This window comes from Lathyrus oleraceus, unplaced genomic scaffold, assembly GCF_024323335.1.
Source record: "Lathyrus oleraceus cultivar Zhongwan6 unplaced genomic scaffold, CAAS_Psat_ZW6_1.0 chrUn0717, whole genome shotgun sequence".
Lineage (NCBI taxonomy): Eukaryota > Viridiplantae > Streptophyta > Magnoliopsida > Fabales > Fabaceae > Lathyrus > Lathyrus oleraceus.
This window is the reverse complement of record NW_026113108.1, coordinates 1-20718: the sequence shown is the minus strand read 5'-3', so window position 1 is coordinate 20718 and position 20718 is coordinate 1. Positions and strand designations below refer to the sequence as shown.

The following is a 20718-nucleotide window of genomic DNA, read 5'->3' as shown; positions in this document are numbered from 1 at the left end:
AAGAGTTCTAAGTATGCTTTATGGTTGCAACTTTATCTGATCTTTCACATCAAGTGTTGTTGAGCTACTGTCAGAAGTTCCACTAGGTGGATTGGGCTAGATAAAATTGAGAGAATAATTATTTTTTACATAAGTTAATGATTAATGCTCAGTACATGAGTATTTATTAACATTGATGAAAGGTCTACTATAAGATTATGTCAATAAAGAAGTTTCATCAGAATTTTTCAAACTGGTTTTCGATATGTGGAAATTATTTGAGAAGTTTTTATACTTGTGGATTATAATTTTTCTTAATTTTTAAATGAATCTACCAATTGTTTTATAAAATTAAACAAAAAAGCAAGAATAAAATAAGAATGAAAGTACAAAATAGAGAAAGCAAATAATAATAAAATATCAAAATAGAAAAAAATGGCATATGATGGATATTAATAATTGAAACACTTATATTAATATTAAATAATAGTAAGAAAAACATAAATATAATTTAATAATTTAATTAATAAATATTTTTATATTCAACAAATGTAGATTGTATACTTGTAGAAATTTATTTTTCTTAATTTTGAAATGAATCTACCATTTATTTTAAACAATGGAAAAAAAGCAAGAACAAAATATAGAAATAAAATGATCAAAAATTAAAAATAGGAAGAAAAGAAAGGCTTATGATGTATATTAATTATTCAAACAATGCTATTAATATGAAATAATAGTAATAAATACATATGTTGCTGCCCAGGATTGAACTGGAGACCTTCAGTGTGTAAGACTGACGTGATAACCACTACACCACAGCAACATTTGGGTTATTCAACTAATTTAATTCAATACATATATATTAGAGATGGAAACAAATTATTAATTAAAATGACACTAATGACTATTTTACAATTGTATCTCTCAAGATTTGAACTCAATTTCTTTAGATTAATAGACTAAATTCTTCCAAATCACCAAAAATATGTTAGTATAGATTGAAAATATACATGTTCAACAAGTCTCACACCATTTAGTTTTGTAAAGGAAGAGGGAGTTTAAGACTATATAATGGATTCAATTTATTCATTATAAAATGCATCAGTCAAAAATACTTTAAACTTGTATTTGGCGTCTTCTATTTTTAATTCGCTTATACTCTTGTGTTATAGTGTTGTGAGATGTAATTATGTACTTGTTTTGAGGTGTGGATGTACTCGGGGTCTGGGGGTGGTTGAGGGTAAATTATGCGTTGTAACAATTTTTACAGTCTTTTCTTTGGTTGCCATTTGACAGCGACTATTATATTTTTCTCTCTGAATTTGGAGTTTCCATGTTATGTCCTTGTGTTTGTGTATGTGTTATTTTAATTTCTCCATGTTGATATTTTATAACAATTTTTATCATAGCTTTTGGTTCCATCCAGGGATAAGAGTTCTAAGTATGCTTTATGGTTGCGACTTTATCTGAGCTTTCAGATCAAGTGTTGTTGAGCTACTGTCAGAAGTTCCACTATATGGATTAGGCTAGATAAAATTGAGAGAATAATTATTTTTTACATGTGGAAAGTTCAAATCAAATATGTGCTGATATGACAAGGATTACATAATATATTGATTAATGCTCAGTACATGAGTATTTATTAACATTAATGAAAGGTCTACAATAATACTATGTTAACAAAGAAGTTTCATCATAATTTTTCAAACTGGTTTTCGATATGTGGAAATTATTTGAGAATTTTTATACTTGTTGAATATTATTTTTCTTAATTTTGAACTGAATCTACCAATTGTTTTATAAAATTAAATAAAAAGCAAGAATAAAATAAGAATGAGAGTACAAAATAGAGAAAGCAAATAATAAAAAAATATCAAAATAGAAAAAACATGGCATATGATGGATATTAATAATTGAAACACTTCTATTAATATGAAATAATAGTAACAAAAACAAAAAAGTAATAATTTAATTATTTTATTAATAAATATTTTTATAATCTACAAATCTTGATTTTATACTCTCGTGTTAGAGTGTTGTGAGATGTAATTATGTACTTGCTTTGAGGTGTGGGTGTACTCGGGGTCTGGGGGTGGCTGAGGGTACATTATGCGTTGTAAAAAATTTCACTTGTTTTTCTTTGGTTGTCATTTGACAGCGACTGTTATATTTTTCTCTCTGAATTTGGAATTTCCATGTTATGTCCTTGTGTTTGTGTATGTGTTATTTTAATTTCTCCATGTTGATATTTTCTAACAATTGTTATCATAGCTTATGGTTCCATCCAGGGATAAGAGTTCTAAGTATGCTTTATGGTTGCAACTTTATCTGATCTTTCACATCAAGTGTTGTTGAGCTACTGTCAGAAGTTCCACTAGGTGGATTGGGCTAGATAAAATTGAGAGAATAATTATTTTTTACATAAGTTAATGATTAATGCTCAGTACATGAGTATTTATTAACATTGATGAAAGGTCTACTATAAGATTATGTCAATAAAGAAGTTTCATCAGAATTTTTCAAACTGGTTTTCGATATGTGGAAATTATTTGAGAAGTTTTTATACTTGTGGATTATAATTTTTCTTAATTTTTAAATGAATCTACCAATTGTTTTATAAAATTAAACAAAAAAGCAAGAATAAAATAAGAATGAAAGTACAAAATAGAGAAAGCAAATAATAATAAAATATCAAAATAGAAAAAAATGGCATATGATGGATATTAATAATTGAAACACTTATATTAATATTAAATAATAGTAAGAAAAACATAAATACTATAATTTAATAATTTAATTAATAAATATTTTTATATTCAACAAATGTAGATTGTATACTTGTAGAAATTTATTTTTCTTAATTTTGAAATGAATCTACCATTTATTTTAAACAATGGAAAAAAAGCAAGAACAAAATATAGAAATAAAATGATCAAAAATTAAAAATAGGAAGAAAAGAAAGGCTTATGATGTATATTAATTATTCAAACAATGCTATTAATATGAAATAATAGTAATAAATACATATGTTGCTGCCCAGGATTGAACTGGAGACCTTCAGTGTGTAAGACTGACGTGATAACCACTACACCACAGCAACATTTGGGTTATTCAACTAATTTAATTCAATACATATATATTAGAGATGGAAACAAATTATTAATTAAAATGACACTAATGACTATTTTACAATTGTATCTCTCAAGATTTGAACTCAATTTCTTTAGATTAATAGACTAAATTCTTCCAAATCACCAAAAATATGTTAGTATAGATTGAAAATATACATGTTCAACAAGTCTCACACCATTTAGTTTTGTAAAGGAAGAGGGAGTTTAAGACTATATAATGGATTCAATTTATTCATTATAAAATGCATCAGTCAAAAATACTTTAAACTTGTATTTGGCGTCTTCTATTTTTAATTCGCTTATACTCTTGTGTTATAGTGTTGTGAGATGTAATTATGTACTTGTTTTGAGGTGTGGATGTACTCGGGGTCTGGGGGTGGTTGAGGGTAAATTATGCGTTGTAACAATTTTTACAGTCTTTTCTTTGGTTGCCATTTGACAGCGACTATTATATTTTTCTCTCTGAATTTGGAGTTTCCATGTTATGTCCTTGTGTTTGTGTATGTGTTATTTTAATTTCTCCATGTTGATATTTTATAACAATTTTTATCATAGCTTTTGGTTCCATCCAGGGATAAGAGTTCTAAGTATGCTTTATGGTTGCGACTTTATCTGAGCTTTCAGATCAAGTGTTGTTGAGCTACTGTCAGAAGTTCCACTATATGGATTAGGCTAGATAAAATTGAGAGAATAATTATTTTTTACATGTGGAAAGTTCAAATCAAATATGTGCTGATATGACAAGGATTACATAATATATTGATTAATGCTCAGTACATGAGTATTTATTAACATTAATGAAAGGTCTACAATAATACTATGTCAACAAAGAAGTTTCATCATAATTTTTCAAACTGGTTTTCGATATGTGGAAATTATTTGAGAATTTTTATACTTGTTGAATATTATTTTTCTTAATTTTGAACTGAATCTACCAATTGTTTTATAAAATTAAATAAAAAGCAAGAATAAAATAAGAATGAGAGTACAAAATAGAGAAAGCAAATAATAAAAAAATATCAAAATAGAAAAAATATGGCATATGATGGATATTAATAATTGAAACACTTCTATTAATATGAAATAATAGTAACAAAAACAAAAAAGTAATAATTTAATTATTTTATTAATAAATATTTTTATAATCTACAAATCTTGATTTTATACTCTCGTGTTAGAGTGTTGTGAGATGTAATTATGTACTTGCTTTGAGGTGTGGGTGTACTCGGGGTCTGGGGGTGGCTGAGGGTACATTATGCGTTGTAAAAAATTTCACTTGTTTTTCTTTGGTTGTCATTTGACAGCGACTGTTATATTTTTCTCTCTGAATTTGGAATTTCCATGTTATGTCCTTGTGTTTGTGTATGTGTTATTTTAATTTCTCCATGTTGATATTTTCTAACAATTGTTATCATAGCTTATGGTTCCATCCAGGGATAAGAGTTCTAAGTATGCTTTATGGTTGCAACTTTATCTGATCTTTCACATCAAGTGTTGTTGAGCTACTGTCAGAAGTTCCACTAGGTGGATTGGGCTAGATAAAATTGAGAGAATAATTATTTTTTACATAAGTTAATGATTAATGCTCAGTACATGAGTATTTATTAACATTGATGAAAGGTCTACTATAAGATTATGTCAATAAAGAAGTTTCATCAGAATTTTTCAAACTGGTTTTCGATATGTGGAAATTATTTGAGAAGTTTTTATACTTGTGGATTATAATTTTTCTTAATTTTTAAATGAATCTACCAATTGTTTTATAAAATTAAACAAAAAAGCAAGAATAAAATAAGAATGAAAGTACAAAATAGAGAAAGCAAATAATAATAAAATATCAAAATAGAAAAAAATGGCATATGATGGATATTAATAATTGAAACACTTATATTAATATTAAATAATAGTAAGAAAAACATAAATACAATAATTTAATAATTTAATTAATAAATATTTTTATATTCAACAAATGTAGATTTCTACTTGTAGAAATTTATTTTTCTTAATTTTGAAATGAATCTACCATTTATTTTAAACAATGGAAAAAAAGCAAGAACAAAATATAGAAATAAAATGATCAAAAATTAAAAATAGGAAGAAAAGAAAGGCTTATGATGTATATTAATTATTCAAACAATGCTATTAATTTGAAATAATAGTAATAAATACATATGTTGCTGCCCAGGATTGAACTGGAGACCTTCAGTGTGTAAGACTGACGTGATAACCACTACACCACAGCAACATTTGGGTTATTCAACTAATTTAATTCAATACATATATATTAGAGATGGAAACAAATTATTAATTAAAATGACACTAATGACTATTTTACAATTGTATCTCTCAAGATTTGAACTCAATTTCTTTAGATTAATAGACTAAATTCTTCCAAATCACCAAAAATATGTTAGTATAGATTGAAAATATACATGTTCAACAAGTCTCACACCATTTAGTTTTGTAAAGGAAGAGGGAGTTTAAGACTATATAATGGATTCAATTTATTCATTATAAAATGCATCAGTCAAAAATACTTTAAACTTGTATTTGGCGTCTTCTATTTTTAATTCGCTTATACTCTTGTGTTATAGTGTTGTGAGATGTAATTATGTACTTGTTTTGAGGTGTGGATGTACTCGGGGTCTGGGGGTGGTTGAGGGTAAATTATGCGTTGTAACAATTTTTACAGTCTTTTCTTTGGTTGCCATTTGACAGCGACTATTATATTTTTCTCTCTGAATTTGGAGTTTCCATGTTATGTCCTTGTGTTTGTGTATGTGTTATTTTAATTTCTCCATGTTGATATTTTATAACAATTTTTATCATAGCTTTTGGTTCCATCCAGGGATAAGAGTTCTAAGTATGCTTTATGGTTGCGACTTTATCTGAGCTTTCAGATCAAGTGTTGTTGAGCTACTGTCAGAAGTTCCACTATATGGATTGGGCTAGATAAAATTGAGAGAATAATTATTTTTTACATGTGGAAAGTTCAAATCAAATATGTGCTGATATGACAAGGATTACATAATATATTGATTAATGCTCAGTACATGAGTATTTATTAACATTAATGAAAGGTCTACAATAATACTATGTCAACAAAGAAGTTTCATCATAATTTTTCAAACTGGTTTTCGATATGTGGAAATTATTTGAGAATTTTTATACTTGTTGAATATTATTTTTCTTAATTTTGAACTGAATCTACCAATTGTTTTATAAAATTAAATAAAAAGCAAGAATAAAATAAGAATGAGAGTACAAAATAGAGAAAGCAAATAATAAAAAAATATCAAAATAGAAAAAATATGGCATATGATGGATATTAATAATTGAAACACTTCTATTAATATGAAATAATAGTAACAAAAACAAAAAAGTAATAATTTAATTATTTTATTAATAAATATTTTTATAATCTACAAATCTTGATTTTATACTCTCGTGTTAGAGTGTTGTGAGATGTAATTATGTACTTGCTTTGAGGTGTGGGTGTACTCGGGGTCTGGGGGTGGCTGAGGGTACATTATGCGTTGTAAAAAATTTCACTTGTTTTTCTTTGGTTGTCATTTGACAGCGACTGTTATATTTTTCTCTCTGAATTTGGAATTTCCATGTTATGTCCTTGTGTTTGTGTATGTGTTATTTTAATTTCTCCATGTTGATATTTTCTAACAATTGTTATCATAGCTTATGGTTCCATCCAGGGATAAGAGTTCTAAGTATGCTTTATGGTTGCAACTTTATCTGATCTTTCACATCAAGTGTTGTTGAGCTACTGTCAGAAGTTCCACTAGGTGGATTGGGCTAGATAAAATTGAGAGAATAATTATTTTTTACATAAGTTAATGATTAATGCTCAGTACATGAGTATTTATTAACATTGATGAAAGGTCTACTATAAGATTATGTCAATAAAGAAGTTTCATCAGAATTTTTCAAACTGGTTTTCGATATGTGGAAATTATTTGAGAAGTTTTTATACTTGTGGATTATAATTTTTCTTAATTTTTAAATGAATCTACCAATTGTTTTATAAAATTAAACAAAAAAGCAAGAATAAAATAAGAATGAAAGTACAAAATAGAGAAAGCAAATAATAATAAAATATCAAAATAGAAAAAAATGGCATATGATGGATATTAATAATTGAAACACTTATATTAATATTAAATAATAGTAAGAAAAACATAAATACTATAATTTAATAATTTAATTAATAAATATTTTTATATTCAACAAATGTAGATTGTATACTTGTAGAAATTTATTTTTCTTAATTTTGAAATGAATCTACCATTTATTTTAAACAATGGAAAAAAAGCAAGAACAAAATATAGAAATAAAATGATCAAAAATTAAAAATAGGAAGAAAAGAAAGGCTTATGATGTATATTAATTATTCAAACAATGCTATTAATATGAAATAATAGTAATAAATACATATGTTGCTGCCCAGGATTGAACTGGAGACCTTCAGTGTGTAAGACTGACGTGATAACCACTACACCACAGCAACATTTGGGTTATTCAACTAATTTAATTCAATACATATATATTAGAGATGGAAACAAATTATTAATTAAAATGACACTAATGACTATTTTACAATTGTATCTCTCAAGATTTGAACTCAATTTCTTTAGATTAATAGACTAAATTCTTCCAAATCACCAAAAATATGTTAGTATAGATTGAAAATATACATGTTCAACAAGTCTCACACCATTTAGTTTTGTAAAGGAAGAGGGAGTTTAAGACTATATAATGGATTCAATTTATTCATTATAAAATGCATCAGTCAAAAATACTTTAAACTTGTATTTGGCGTCTTCTATTTTTAATTCGCTTATACTCTTGTGTTATAGTGTTGTGAGATGTAATTATGTACTTGTTTTGAGGTGTGGATGTACTCGGGGTCTGGGGGTGGTTGAGGGTAAATTATGCGTTGTAACAATTTTTACAGTCTTTTCTTTGGTTGCCATTTGACAGCGACTATTATATTTTTCTCTCTGAATTTGGAGTTTCCATGTTATGTCCTTGTGTTTGTGTATGTGTTATTTTAATTTCTCCATGTTGATATTTTATAACAATTTTTATCATAGCTTTTGGTTCCATCCAGGGATAAGAGTTCTAAGTATGCTTTATGGTTGCGACTTTATCTGAGCTTTCAGATCAAGTGTTGTTGAGCTACTGTCAGAAGTTCCACTATATGGATTGGGCTAGATAAAATTGAGAGAATAATTATTTTTTACATGTGGAAAGTTCAAATCAAATATGTGCTGATATGACAAGGATTACATAATATATTGATTAATGCTCAGTACATGAGTATTTATTAACATTAATGAAAGGTCTACAATAATACTATGTCAACAAAGAAGTTTCATCATAATTTTTCAAACTGGTTTTCGATATGTGGAAATTATTTGAGAATTTTTATACTTGTTGAATATTATTTTTCTTAATTTTGAACTGAATCTACCAATTGTTTTATAAAATTAAATAAAAAGCAAGAATAAAATAAGAATGAGAGTACAAAATAGAGAAAGCAAATAATAAAAAAATATCAAAATAGAAAAAATATGGCATATGATGGATATTAATAATTGAAACACTTCTATTAATATGAAATAATAGTAACAAAAACAAAAAAGTAATAATTTAATTATTTTATTAATAAATATTTTTATAATCTACAAATCTTGATTTTATACTCTCGTGTTAGAGTGTTGTGAGATGTAATTATGTACTTGCTTTGAGGTGTGGGTGTACTCGGGGTCTGGGGGTGGCTGAGGGTACATTATGCGTTGTAAAAAATTTCACTTGTTTTTCTTTGGTTGTCATTTGACAGCGACTGTTATATTTTTCTCTCTGAATTTGGAATTTCCATGTTATGTCCTTGTGTTTGTGTATGTGTTATTTTAATTTCTCCATGTTGATATTTTCTAACAATTGTTATCATAGCTTATGGTTCCATCCAGGGATAAGAGTTCTAAGTATGCTTTATGGTTGCAACTTTATCTGATCTTTCACATCAAGTGTTGTTGAGCTACTGTCAGAAGTTCCACTAGGTGGATTGGGCTAGATAAAATTGAGAGAATAATTATTTTTTACATAAGTTAATGATTAATGCTCAGTACATGAGTATTTATTAACATTGATGAAAGGTCTACTATAAGATTATGTCAATAAAGAAGTTTCATCAGAATTTTTCAAACTGGTTTTCGATATGTGGAAATTATTTGAGAAGTTTTTATACTTGTGGATTATAATTTTTCTTAATTTTTAAATGAATCTACCAATTGTTTTATAAAATTAAACAAAAAAGCAAGAATAAAATAAGAATGAAAGTACAAAATAGAGAAAGCAAATAATAATAAAATATCAAAATAGAAAAAAATGGCATATGATGGATATTAATAATTGAAACACTTATATTAATATTAAATAATAGTAAATAAAACATAAATACAATAATATAATAATTTAATTAATAAATATTTTTATATTCAACAAATGTAGATTTTATACTTGTAGAAATTTATTTTTCTTAATTTTGAAATGAATCCACCATTTATTTTAAACAATGGAAAAAAAGCAAGAACAAAATATAGAAATAAAATGATCAAAAATTAAAAATAGGAAGAAAAGAAAGGCTATTAATATGAAATAATAATAATAATAAATACATATGTTGCTTCGTAGGATTGAACTAGAAACCTTCAGTGTGTAAGACTTACGTGCTAACCACTACACCACAGCAACATTTGGGTTATTCAACTAATTTAATTCAATACATATATATTAGAGATGGAAACAAATTATTAATTAAAATGACACTAATGACTATTTTACAATTGTATCTCTCAAGATTTGAACTCAATTTCTTTAGATTAATAGACTAAATTCTTCCAAATCACCAAAAATATGTTAGTATAGATTGAAAATATACATGTTCAACAAGTCTCACACCATTTAGTTTTGTAAAGGAAGAGGGAGTTTAAGACTATATAATGGATTCAATTTATTCATTATAAAATGCATCAGTCAAAAATACTTTAAACTTGTATTTGGCGTCTTCTATTTTTAATTCGCTTATACTCTTGTGTTATAGTGTTGTGAGATGTAATTATGTACTTGTTTTGAGGTGTGGATGTACTCGGGGTCTGGGGGTGGTTGAGGGTAAATTATGCGTTGTAACAATTTTTACAGTCTTTTCTTTGGTTGCCATTTGACAGCGACTATTATATTTTTCTCTCTGAATTTGGAGTTTCCATGTTATGTCCTTGTGTTTGTGTATGTGTTATTTTAATTTCTCCATGTTGATATTTTATAACAATTTTTATCATAGCTTTTGGTTCCATCCAGGGATAAGAGTTCTAAGTATGCTTTATGGTTGCGACTTTATCTGAGCTTTCAGATCAAGTGTTGTTGAGCTACTGTCAGAAGTTCCACTATATGGATTGGGCTAGATAAAATTGAGAGAATAATTATTTTTTACATGTGGAAAGTTCAAATCAAATATGTGCTGATATGACAAGGATTACATAATATATTGATTAATGCTCAGTACATGAGTATTTATTAACATTAATGAAAGGTCTACAATAATACTATGTCAACAAAGAAGTTTCATCATAATTTTTCAAACTGGTTTTCGATATGTGGAAATTATTTGAGAATTTTTATACTTGTTGAATATTATTTTTCTTAATTTTGAACTGAATCTACCAATTGTTTTATAAAATTAAATAAAAAGCAAGAATAAAATAAGAATGAGAGTACAAAATAGAGAAAGCAAATAATAAAAAAATATCAAAATAGAAAAAATATGGCATATGATGGATATTAATAATTGAAACACTTCTATTAATATGAAATAATAGTAACAAAAACAAAAAAGTAATAATTTAATTATTTTATTAATAAATATTTTTATAATCTACAAATCTTGATTTTATACTCTCGTGTTAGAGTGTTGTGAGATGTAATTATGTACTTGCTTTGAGGTGTGGGTGTACTCGGGGTCTGGGGGTGGCTGAGGGTACATTATGCGTTGTAAAAATTTCACTTGTTTTTCTTTGGTTGTCATTTGACAGCGACTGTTATATTTTTCTCTCTGAATTTGGAATTTCCATGTTATGTCCTTGTGTTTGTGTATGTGTTATTTTAATTTCTCCATGTTGATATTTTCTAACAATTGTTATCATAGCTTATGGTTCCATCCAGGGATAAGAGTTCTAAGTATGCTTTATGGTTGCAACTTTATCTGATCTTTCACATCAAGTGTTGTTGAGCTACTGTCAGAAGTTCCACTAGGTGGATTGGGCTAGATAAAATTGAGAGAATAATTATTTTTTACATAAGTTAATGATTAATGCTCAGTACATGAGTATTTATTAACATTGATGAAAGGTCTACTATAAGATTATGTCAATAAAGAAGTTTCATCAGAATTTTTCAAACTGGTTTTCGATATGTGGAAATTATTTGAGAAGTTTTTATACTTGTGGATTATAATTTTTCTTAATTTTTAAATGAATCTACCAATTGTTTTATAAAATTAAACAAAAAAGCAAGAATAAAATAAGAATGAAAGTACAAAATAGAGAAAGCAAATAATAATAAAATATCAAAATAGAAAAAAATGGCATATGATGGATATTAATAATTGAAACACTTATATTAATATTAAATAATAGTAAGAAAAACATAAATACAATAATTTAATAATTTAATTAATAAATATTTTTATATTCAACAAATGTAGATTTTATACTTGTAGAAATTTATTTTTCTTAATTTTGAAATGAATCTACCATTTATTTTAAACAATGGAAAAAAAGCAAGAACAAAATATAGAAATAAAATGATCAAAAATTAAAAATAGGAAGAAAAGAAAGGCTATTAATATGAAATAAAAATAATAAATACATATGTTGCTGCCTAGGATTGAACTAGAGACCTTCAGTGTGTAAGACTTACGTGCTAACCACTACACCACAGCAACATTTGGGTTATTCAACTAATTTAATTCAATACATATATATTAGAGATGGAAACAAATTATTAATTAAAATGACACTAATGACTATTTTACAATTGTATCTCTCAAGATTTGAACTCAATTTCTTTAGATTAATAGACTAAATTCTTCCAAATCACCAAAAATATGTTAGTATAGATTGAAAATATACATGTTCAACAAGTCTCACACCATTTAGTTTTGTAAAGGAAGAGGGAGTTTAAGACTATATAATGGATTCAATTTATTCATTATAAAATGCATCAGTCAAAAATACTTTAAACTTGTATTTGGCGTCTTCTATTTTTAATTCGCTTATACTCTTGTGTTATAGTGTTGTGAGATGTAATTATGTACTTGTTTTGAGGTGTGGATGTACTCGGGGTCTGGGGGTGGTTGAGGGTAAATTATGCGTTGTAACAATTTTTACAGTCTTTTCTTTGGTTGCCATTTGACAGCGACTATTATATTTTTCTCTCTGAATTTGGAGTTTCCATGTTATGTCCTTGTGTTTGTGTATGTGTTATTTTAATTTCTCCATGTTGATATTTTATAACAATTTTTATCATAGCTTTTGGTTCCATCCAGGGATAAGAGTTCTAAGTATGCTTTATGGTTGCGACTTTATCTGAGCTTTCAGATCAAGTGTTGTTGAGCTACTGTCAGAAGTTCCACTATATGGATTGGGCTAGATAAAATTGAGAGAATAATTATTTTACATAATATATTGATTAATGCTCAGTACATGAGTATTTATTAACATTAATGAAAGGTCTACAATAATACTATGTCAACAAAGAAGTTTCATCATAATTTTTCAAACTGGTTTTCGATATGTGGAAATTATTTGAGAATTTTTATACTTGTTGAATATTATTTTTCTTAATTTTGAACTGAATCTACCAATTGTTTTATAAAATTAAATAAAAAGCAAGAATAAAATAAGAATGAGAGTACAAAATAGAGAAAGCAAATAATAAAAAAATATCAAAATAGAAAAAATATGGCATATGATGGATATTAATAATTGAAACACTTCTATTAATATGAAATAATAGTAACAAAAACAAAAAAGTAATAATTTAATTATTTTATTAATAAATATTTTTATAATCTACAAATCTTGATTTTATACTCTCGTGTTAGAGTGTTGTGAGATGTAATTATGTACTTGCTTTGAGGTGTGGGTGTACTCGGGGTCTGGGGGTGGCTGAGGGTACATTATGCGTTGTAAAAATTTTCACTTGTTTTTCTTTGGTTGTCATTTGACAGCGACTGTTATATTTTTCTCTCTGAATTTGGAATTTCCATGTTATGTCCTTGTGTTTGTGTATGTGTTATTTTAATTTCTCCATGTTGATATTTTCTAACAATTGTTAGAAAATATAGAAATAAAATGATCAAAAATTAAAAATAGGAAGAAAAAAAAGGCTTATGATGTATATTAATTATTCAAAAAATGCTATTAATATGAAATAATAGTAATAAATACATATGTTGCTGCCCAGGATTGAACTGGAGACCTTCAGTGTGTAAGACTGACGTGATAACCACTACACCACAGCAACATTTGGGTTATTCAACTAATTTAATTCAATACATATATATTAGAGATGGAAACAAATTATTAATTAAAATGACACTAATGACTATTTTACAATTGTATCTCTCAAGATTTGAACTCAATTTCTTTAGATTAATAGACTAAATTCTTCCAAATCACCAAAAATATGTTAGTATAGATTGAAAATATACATGTTCAACAAGTCTCACACCATTTAGTTTTGTAAAGGAAGAGGGAGTTTAAGACTATATAATGGATTCAATTTATTCATTATAAAATGCATCAGTCAAAAATACTTTAAACTTGTATTTGGCGTCTTCTATTTTTAATTCGCTTATACTCTTGTGTTATAGTGTTGTGAGATGTAATTATGTACTTGTTTTGAGGTGTGGATGTACTCGGGGTCTGGGGGTGGTTGAGGGTAAATTATGCGTTGTAACAATTTTTACAGTCTTTTCTTTGGTTGCCATTTGACAGCGACTATTATATTTTTCTCTCTGAATTTGGAGTTTCCATGTTATGTCCTTGTGTTTGTGTATGTGTTATTTTAATTTCTCCATGTTGATATTTTATAACAATTTTTATCATAGCTTTTGGTTCCATCCAGGGATAAGAGTTCTAAGTATGCTTTATGGTTGCGACTTTATCTGAGCTTTCAGATCAAGTGTTGTTGAGCTACTGTCAGAAGTTCCACTATATGGATTGGGCTAGATAAAATTGAGAGAATAATTATTTTTTACATGTGGAAAGTTCAAATCAAATATGTGCTGATATGACAAGGATTACATAATATATTGATTAATGCTCAGTACATGAGTATTTATTAACATTAATGAAAGGTCTACAATAATACTATGTCAACAAAGAAGTTTCATCATAATTTTTCAAACTGGTTTTCGATATGTGGAAATTATTTGAGAATTTTTATACTTGTTGAATATTATTTTTCTTAATTTTGAACTGAATCTACCAATTGTTTTATAAAATTAAATAAAAAGCAAGAATAAAATAAGAATGAGAGTACAAAATAGAGAAAGCAAATAATAAAAAAATATCAAAATAGAAAAAATATGGCATATGATGGATATTAATAATTGAAACACTTCTATTAATATGAAATAATAGTAACAAAAAAAAAAGTAATAATTTAATTATTTTATTAATAAATATTTTTATAATCTACAAATCTTGATTTTATACTCTCGTGTTAGAGTGTTGTGAGATGTAATTATGTACTTGCTTTGAGGTGTGGGTGTACTCGGGGTCTGGGGGTGGCTGAGGGTACATTATGCGTTGTAAAAAATTTCACTTGTTTTTCTTTGGTTGTCATTTGACAGCGACTGTTATATTTTTCTCTCTGAATTTGGAATTTCCATGTTATGTCCTTGTGTTTGTGTATGTGTTATTTTAATTTCTCCATGTTGATATTTTCTAACAATTGTTATCATAGCTTATGGTTCCATCCAGGGATAAGAGTTCTAAGTATGCTTTATGGTTGCAACTTTATCTGATCTTTCACATCAAGTGTTGTTGAGCTACTGTCAGAAGTTCCACTAGGTGGATTGGGCTAGATAAAATTGAGAGAATAATTATTTTTTACATAAGTTAATGATTAATGCTCAGTACATGAGTATTTATTAACATTGATGAAAGGTCTACTATAAGATTATGTCAATAAAGAAGTTTCATCAGAGCTTTTCAAACTGGTTTTCGATATGTGGAAATTATTTGAGAAGTTTTTATACTTGTGGATTATAATTTTTCTTAATTTTTAAATGAATCTACCAATTGTTTTATAAAATTAAACAAAAAAGCAAGAATAAAATAAGAATGAAAGTACAAAATAGAGAAAGCAAACAATAATAAAATATCAAAATAGAAAAAAATGGCATATGATGGATATTAATAATTGAAACACTTATATTAATATAAATAATAGTAAGAAAAACATAAATAATAATTTAATATTTTTATTAATAAATATTTTTATATTCAACAAATGTAGATTTTATACTTGTAGAAATTTATTTTTCTTAATTTTGAAATGAATCTACCATTTATTTTAAACAATGGAAAAAAAGCAAGAACAAAATATAGAAATAAAATGATCAAAAATTAAAAATAGGAAGAAAAAAAGGCTTATGATGTATATTAATTATTCACACAATGCTATTAATATGAAATAATAAAAATAAATACATATGTTGCTGCCCAGGATTGAACTGGAGACCTTCAGTGTGTAAGACTGACATGATAACCACTACACCACAACAACATTTGGGTTATTCAACTAATTTAATTCAATACATATATATTAGAGATGGAAACAAATTATTAATTAAAATGACACTAATGACTATTTTACAATTGTATCTCTCAAGATTTGAACTCAATTTCTTTAGATTAATAGACTAAATTCTTCCAAATCACCAAAATATGTTAGTATAGATTGAAAATATACATGTTCAACAAGTCTCACACCATTTAGTTTTGTAAAGGAAGAGGGAGTTTAAGACTATATAATGGATTCAATTTATTCATTATAAAATGCATCAGTCAAAAATACTTTAAACTTGTATTTGGCGTCTTCTATTTTTAATTCGCTTATACTCTTGTGTTATAGTGTTGTGAGATGTAATTATGTACTTGTTTTGAGGTGTGGATGTACTCGGGGTCTGGGGGTGGTTGAGGGTAAATTATGCGTTGTAACAATTTTTACAGTCTTTTCTTTGGTTGCCATTTGACAGCGACTATTATATTTTTCTCTCTGAATTTGGAGTTTCCATGTTATGTCCTTGTGTTTGTGTATGTGTTATTTTAATTTCTCCATGTTGATATTTTATAACAATTTTTATCATAGCTTTTGGTTCCATCCAGGGATAAGAGTTCTAAGTATGCTTTATGGTTGCGACTTTATCTGAGCTTTCAGATCAAGTGTTGTTGAGCTACTGTCAGAAGTTCCACTATATGGATTGGGCTAGATAAAATTGAGAGAATAATTATTTTTTACATGTGGAAAGTTCAAATCAAATATGTGCTGATATGACAAGGATTACATAATATATTGATTAATGCTCAGTACATGAGTATTTATTAACATTAATGAAAGGTCTACAATAATACTATGTCAACAAAGAAGTTTCATCATAATTTTTCAAACTGGTTTTCGATATGTGGAAATTATTTGAGAATTTTTATACTTGTTGAATATTATTTTTCTTAATTTTGAACTGAATCTACCAATTGTTTTATAAAATTAAATAAAAAGCAAGAATAAAATAAGAATGAGAGTACAAAATAGAGAAAGCAAATAATAAAAAATATCAAAATAGAGAAAATATGGCATATGATGGATATTAATAATTGAAACACTTCTATTAATATGAAATAATAGTAACAAAAACAAAAAAGTAATAATTTAATTATTTTATTAATAAATATTTTTATAATCTACAAATCTTGATTTTATACTCTCGTGTTAGAGTGTTGTGAGATGTAATTATGTACTTGCTTTGAGGTGTGGGTGTACTCGGGGTCTGGGGGTGGCTGAGGGTACATTATGCGTTGTAAAAAATTTCACTTGTTTTTCTTTGGTTGTCATTTGACAGCGACTGTTATATTTTTCTCTCTGAATTTGGAATTTCCATGTTATGTCCTTGTGTTTGTGTATGTGTTATTTTAATTTCTCCATGTTGATATTTTCTAACAATTGTTATCATAGCTTATGGTTCCATCCAGGGATAAGAGTTCTAAGTATGCTTTATGGTTGCAACTTTATCTGATCTTTCACATCAAGTGTTGTTGAGCTACTGTCAGAAGTTCCACTAGGTGGATTGGGCTAGATAAAATTGAGAGAATAATTATTTTTTACATAAGTTAATGATTAATGCTCAGTACATGAGTATTTATTAACATTGATGAAAGGTCTACTATAAGATTATGTCAATAAAGAAGTTTCATCAGAATTTTTCAAACTGGTTTTCGATATGTGGAAATTATTTGAGAAGTTTTTATACTTGTGGATTATAATTTTTCTTAATTTTTAAATGAATCTACCAATTGCTTTATAAAATTAAACAAAAAACAAGAATAAAATAAGACTGAAAGTACAAAATAGAGAAAGCATATAATAATAAAATATCAAAATAGAAAAAAATGGCATATGATGGATATTAATAATTGAAACACTTATATTAATAATTTAATTAATAAATATTTTTATATTCAACAAATGTAGATTTCTACTTGTAGAATTTTTTTTTTCTTAATTTTGAAATGAATCTACCATTTATTTTAAACAATGGAAAAAGAGCAAGAACAAAATATAGAAATAAAATGATCAAAAATTAAAAATAGGAAGAAAAGAAAGGCTTATGATGTATATTAATTATTCAAACAATGCTATTAATTTGAAATAATAGTAATAAATACATATGTTGCTGCCCAGGATTGAACTGGAGACCTTCAGTGTGTAAGACTGACGTGATAACCACTACACCACAACAACATTGGGTTATTCAACTAATTTAATTCAATACATATATTTAGAGATGGAAACAAATTATTAATTAAAATGACACTAATGACTATTTTACAATTGTATCTCTCAAGATTTGAACTCAATTTCTTTAGATTAATAGACTAAATTCTTCCAAATCACCAAAAATATGTTAGTATAGATTGAAAATATACATGTTCAACAAGTCTCACACCATTTAGTTTTGTAAAGGAAGAGGGAGTTTAAGACTATATAATGGATTCAATTTATTCATTATAAAATGCATCAGTCAAAAATACTTTAAACTTGTATTTGGCGTCTTCTATTTTTAATTCGCTTATACTCTTGTGTTATAGTGTTGTGAGATGTAATTATGTACTTGTTTTGAGGTGTGGATGTACTCGGGGTCTGGGGGTGGTTGAGGGTAAATTATGCGTTGTAACAACCTTTTACAGTCTTTTCTTTGGTTGCCATTTGACAGCGACTATTATATTTTTCTCTCTGAATTTGGAGTTTCCATGTTATGTCCTTGTGTTTGTGTATGTGTTATTTTAATTTCTCCATGTTGATATTTTATAACAATTTTTATCATAGCTTTTGGTTCCATCCAGGGATAAGAGTTCTAAGTATGCTTTATGGTTGCGACTTTATCTGAGCATTCAGATCAAGTGTTGTTGAGCTACTGTCAGAAGTTCTACTATATGGATTGGGCTAGATAAAATTGAGAGAATAATTATTTTTTACATGTGGAAAGTTCAAATCAAATATATGCTGATATGACAAGGATTACATAATATATTGATTAATGCTCAGTACATGAGTATTTATTAACATTAATGAAAGGTCTACAATAATACTATGTCAACAAAGAAGTTTCATCATAATTTTTCAAACTGGTTTTCGATATGTGGAAATTATTTGAGAATTTTTATACTTGTTGAATATTATTTTTCTGAATTTTGAACTGAATCTATCAATTGTTTTATAAAATTAAATAAAAAGAAGGAATAAAATAAGAATGAGAGTACAAAATAGAGAAAGCAAATAATAAAAAAATATCAAAATAGAAAAAATATGGCATATGATGGATATTAATAATGAAACACTTCTATTAATATGAAATATAGTAACAAAACAAAATTAATAATTTAATTATTTTATTAATAAATATTTTTTAATCTACAAATCTTGATTTTATACTCTCGTGTTAGAGTGTTGTGAGATGTAATTATGTACTTGCTTTGAGGTGTGGGTGTACTCGGGGTCTGGGGGTGGCTGAGGGTACATTATGCGTTGTAAAAACTTTCACTTGTTTTTCTTTGGTTGTCATTTGACAGCGACTGTTATATTTTTCTCTTTGAATTTGGAATTTCCATGTTATGTCCTTGTGTTTGTGTATGTGTTATTTTAATTTCTCCATGTTGATATTTTCTAACAATTGTTATCATAGCTTATGGTTCCATCCAGGGATAAGAGTTCTAAGTATGCTTTATGGTTGCAACTTTATCTGATCTTTCACATCAAGTGTTGTTGAGCTACTGTCAGAAGTTCCACTAGGTGATTGGGCTAGATAAAATTGAGAGAATAATTATTTTTACATAAGTTAATGATTAATGCTCAGTACATGAGTATTTATTAACATTGATGAAAGGTCTACTAAAGATTATGTCAATAAAGAAGTTTCATCAGAATTTTCAAACTGGTTTTCGATATGTGGAAATTATTTGAGAAGTTTTTATACTTGTGGATTATAATTTTTCTTAATTTTTAAATGAATCTACCATTGTTTTATAAAATTAAACAAAAAAGCAAGAATAAAAAAGAATGAAAGTACAAATAGAGAAAGCAAATAATAATAAAATATCAAAATAGAAAAAAATGGCATATGATGGATATTAATAATTGAAACACTTATATTAATATTAAATAATAGTAAGAAAAATAAATACAATAATTTAATAATTTAATTAATAAATATTTTTATATTCAACAATGTAGATTTCTACTTGTAGAAATTTATTTTCTTATTTTGAAATGAATCTACCATTTATTTTAAACAATGGAAAAAAAGCAAGAACAAAATTAGAAATAAAATGATCAAAAATTAAAATAGGAAGAAAAAAAGGCTTATGATGTATATTAATTATTCAAACAATGCTATAATTTGAATAATAGTAATAAAATCATATGTTGCTGCCCAGGATTGAACTGGAGACCTTCAGTGTGTAAGACTGACGTGATAACCACTACACCACAGCAACATTTGGGTTATTCAACTAATTTAATTCAATACATATATATTAGAGATGGAAACAAATTATTAATTAAAATGACACTAATGACTATTTTACAATTGTATCTCTCAAGATTTGAACTCAATTTCTTTAGATTAATAGACTAAATTCTTCCAAATCACCAAAAATATGTTAGTATAGATTGAAAATATACATGTTCAACAAGTCTCACACCATTTAGTTTTGTAAAGGAAGAGGGAGTTTAAGACTATATAATG

General features: G+C 26.6%; 9 non-coding genes across 9 annotated transcripts; all 9 read right to left on the bottom strand.

The window, feature by feature from the left end:
• Positions 1–732: 732 nt before the first annotated feature.
• On the bottom strand, positions 733–805 carry TRNAV-UAC (transfer RNA valine (anticodon UAC)). Its single transcript has one exon. It is a non-coding gene; the product is annotated as a tRNA-Val (tRNA).
• A 2204-nt stretch (positions 806–3009) lies between these two features.
• On the bottom strand, positions 3010–3082 carry TRNAV-UAC (transfer RNA valine (anticodon UAC)). The gene has a single exon. It is a non-coding gene; the product is annotated as a tRNA-Val (tRNA).
• Positions 3083–5285: 2203 nt separating this feature from the next.
• TRNAV-UAC (transfer RNA valine (anticodon UAC)) lies at positions 5286–5358 on the bottom strand. The gene has a single exon. It is a non-coding gene; the product is annotated as a tRNA-Val (tRNA).
• Positions 5359–7562: 2204 nt separating this feature from the next.
• On the bottom strand, positions 7563–7635 carry TRNAV-UAC (transfer RNA valine (anticodon UAC)). Its single transcript has one exon. It is a non-coding gene; the product is annotated as a tRNA-Val (tRNA).
• A 4421-nt stretch (positions 7636–12056) lies between these two features.
• Positions 12057–12129, bottom strand: TRNAV-UAC (transfer RNA valine (anticodon UAC)). Its single transcript has one exon. It is a non-coding gene; the product is annotated as a tRNA-Val (tRNA).
• A 1510-nt stretch (positions 12130–13639) lies between these two features.
• TRNAV-UAC (transfer RNA valine (anticodon UAC)) lies at positions 13640–13712 on the bottom strand. The gene has a single exon. It is a non-coding gene; the product is annotated as a tRNA-Val (tRNA).
• Positions 13713–15910: 2198 nt separating this feature from the next.
• On the bottom strand, positions 15911–15983 carry TRNAV-UAC (transfer RNA valine (anticodon UAC)). The gene has a single exon. It is a non-coding gene; the product is annotated as a tRNA-Val (tRNA).
• Positions 15984–18142: 2159 nt separating this feature from the next.
• Positions 18143–18215, bottom strand: TRNAV-UAC (transfer RNA valine (anticodon UAC)). The gene has a single exon. It is a non-coding gene; the product is annotated as a tRNA-Val (tRNA).
• A 2179-nt stretch (positions 18216–20394) lies between these two features.
• On the bottom strand, positions 20395–20467 carry TRNAV-UAC (transfer RNA valine (anticodon UAC)). Its single transcript has one exon. It is a non-coding gene; the product is annotated as a tRNA-Val (tRNA).
• Positions 20468–20718: the final 251 nt, after the last annotated feature.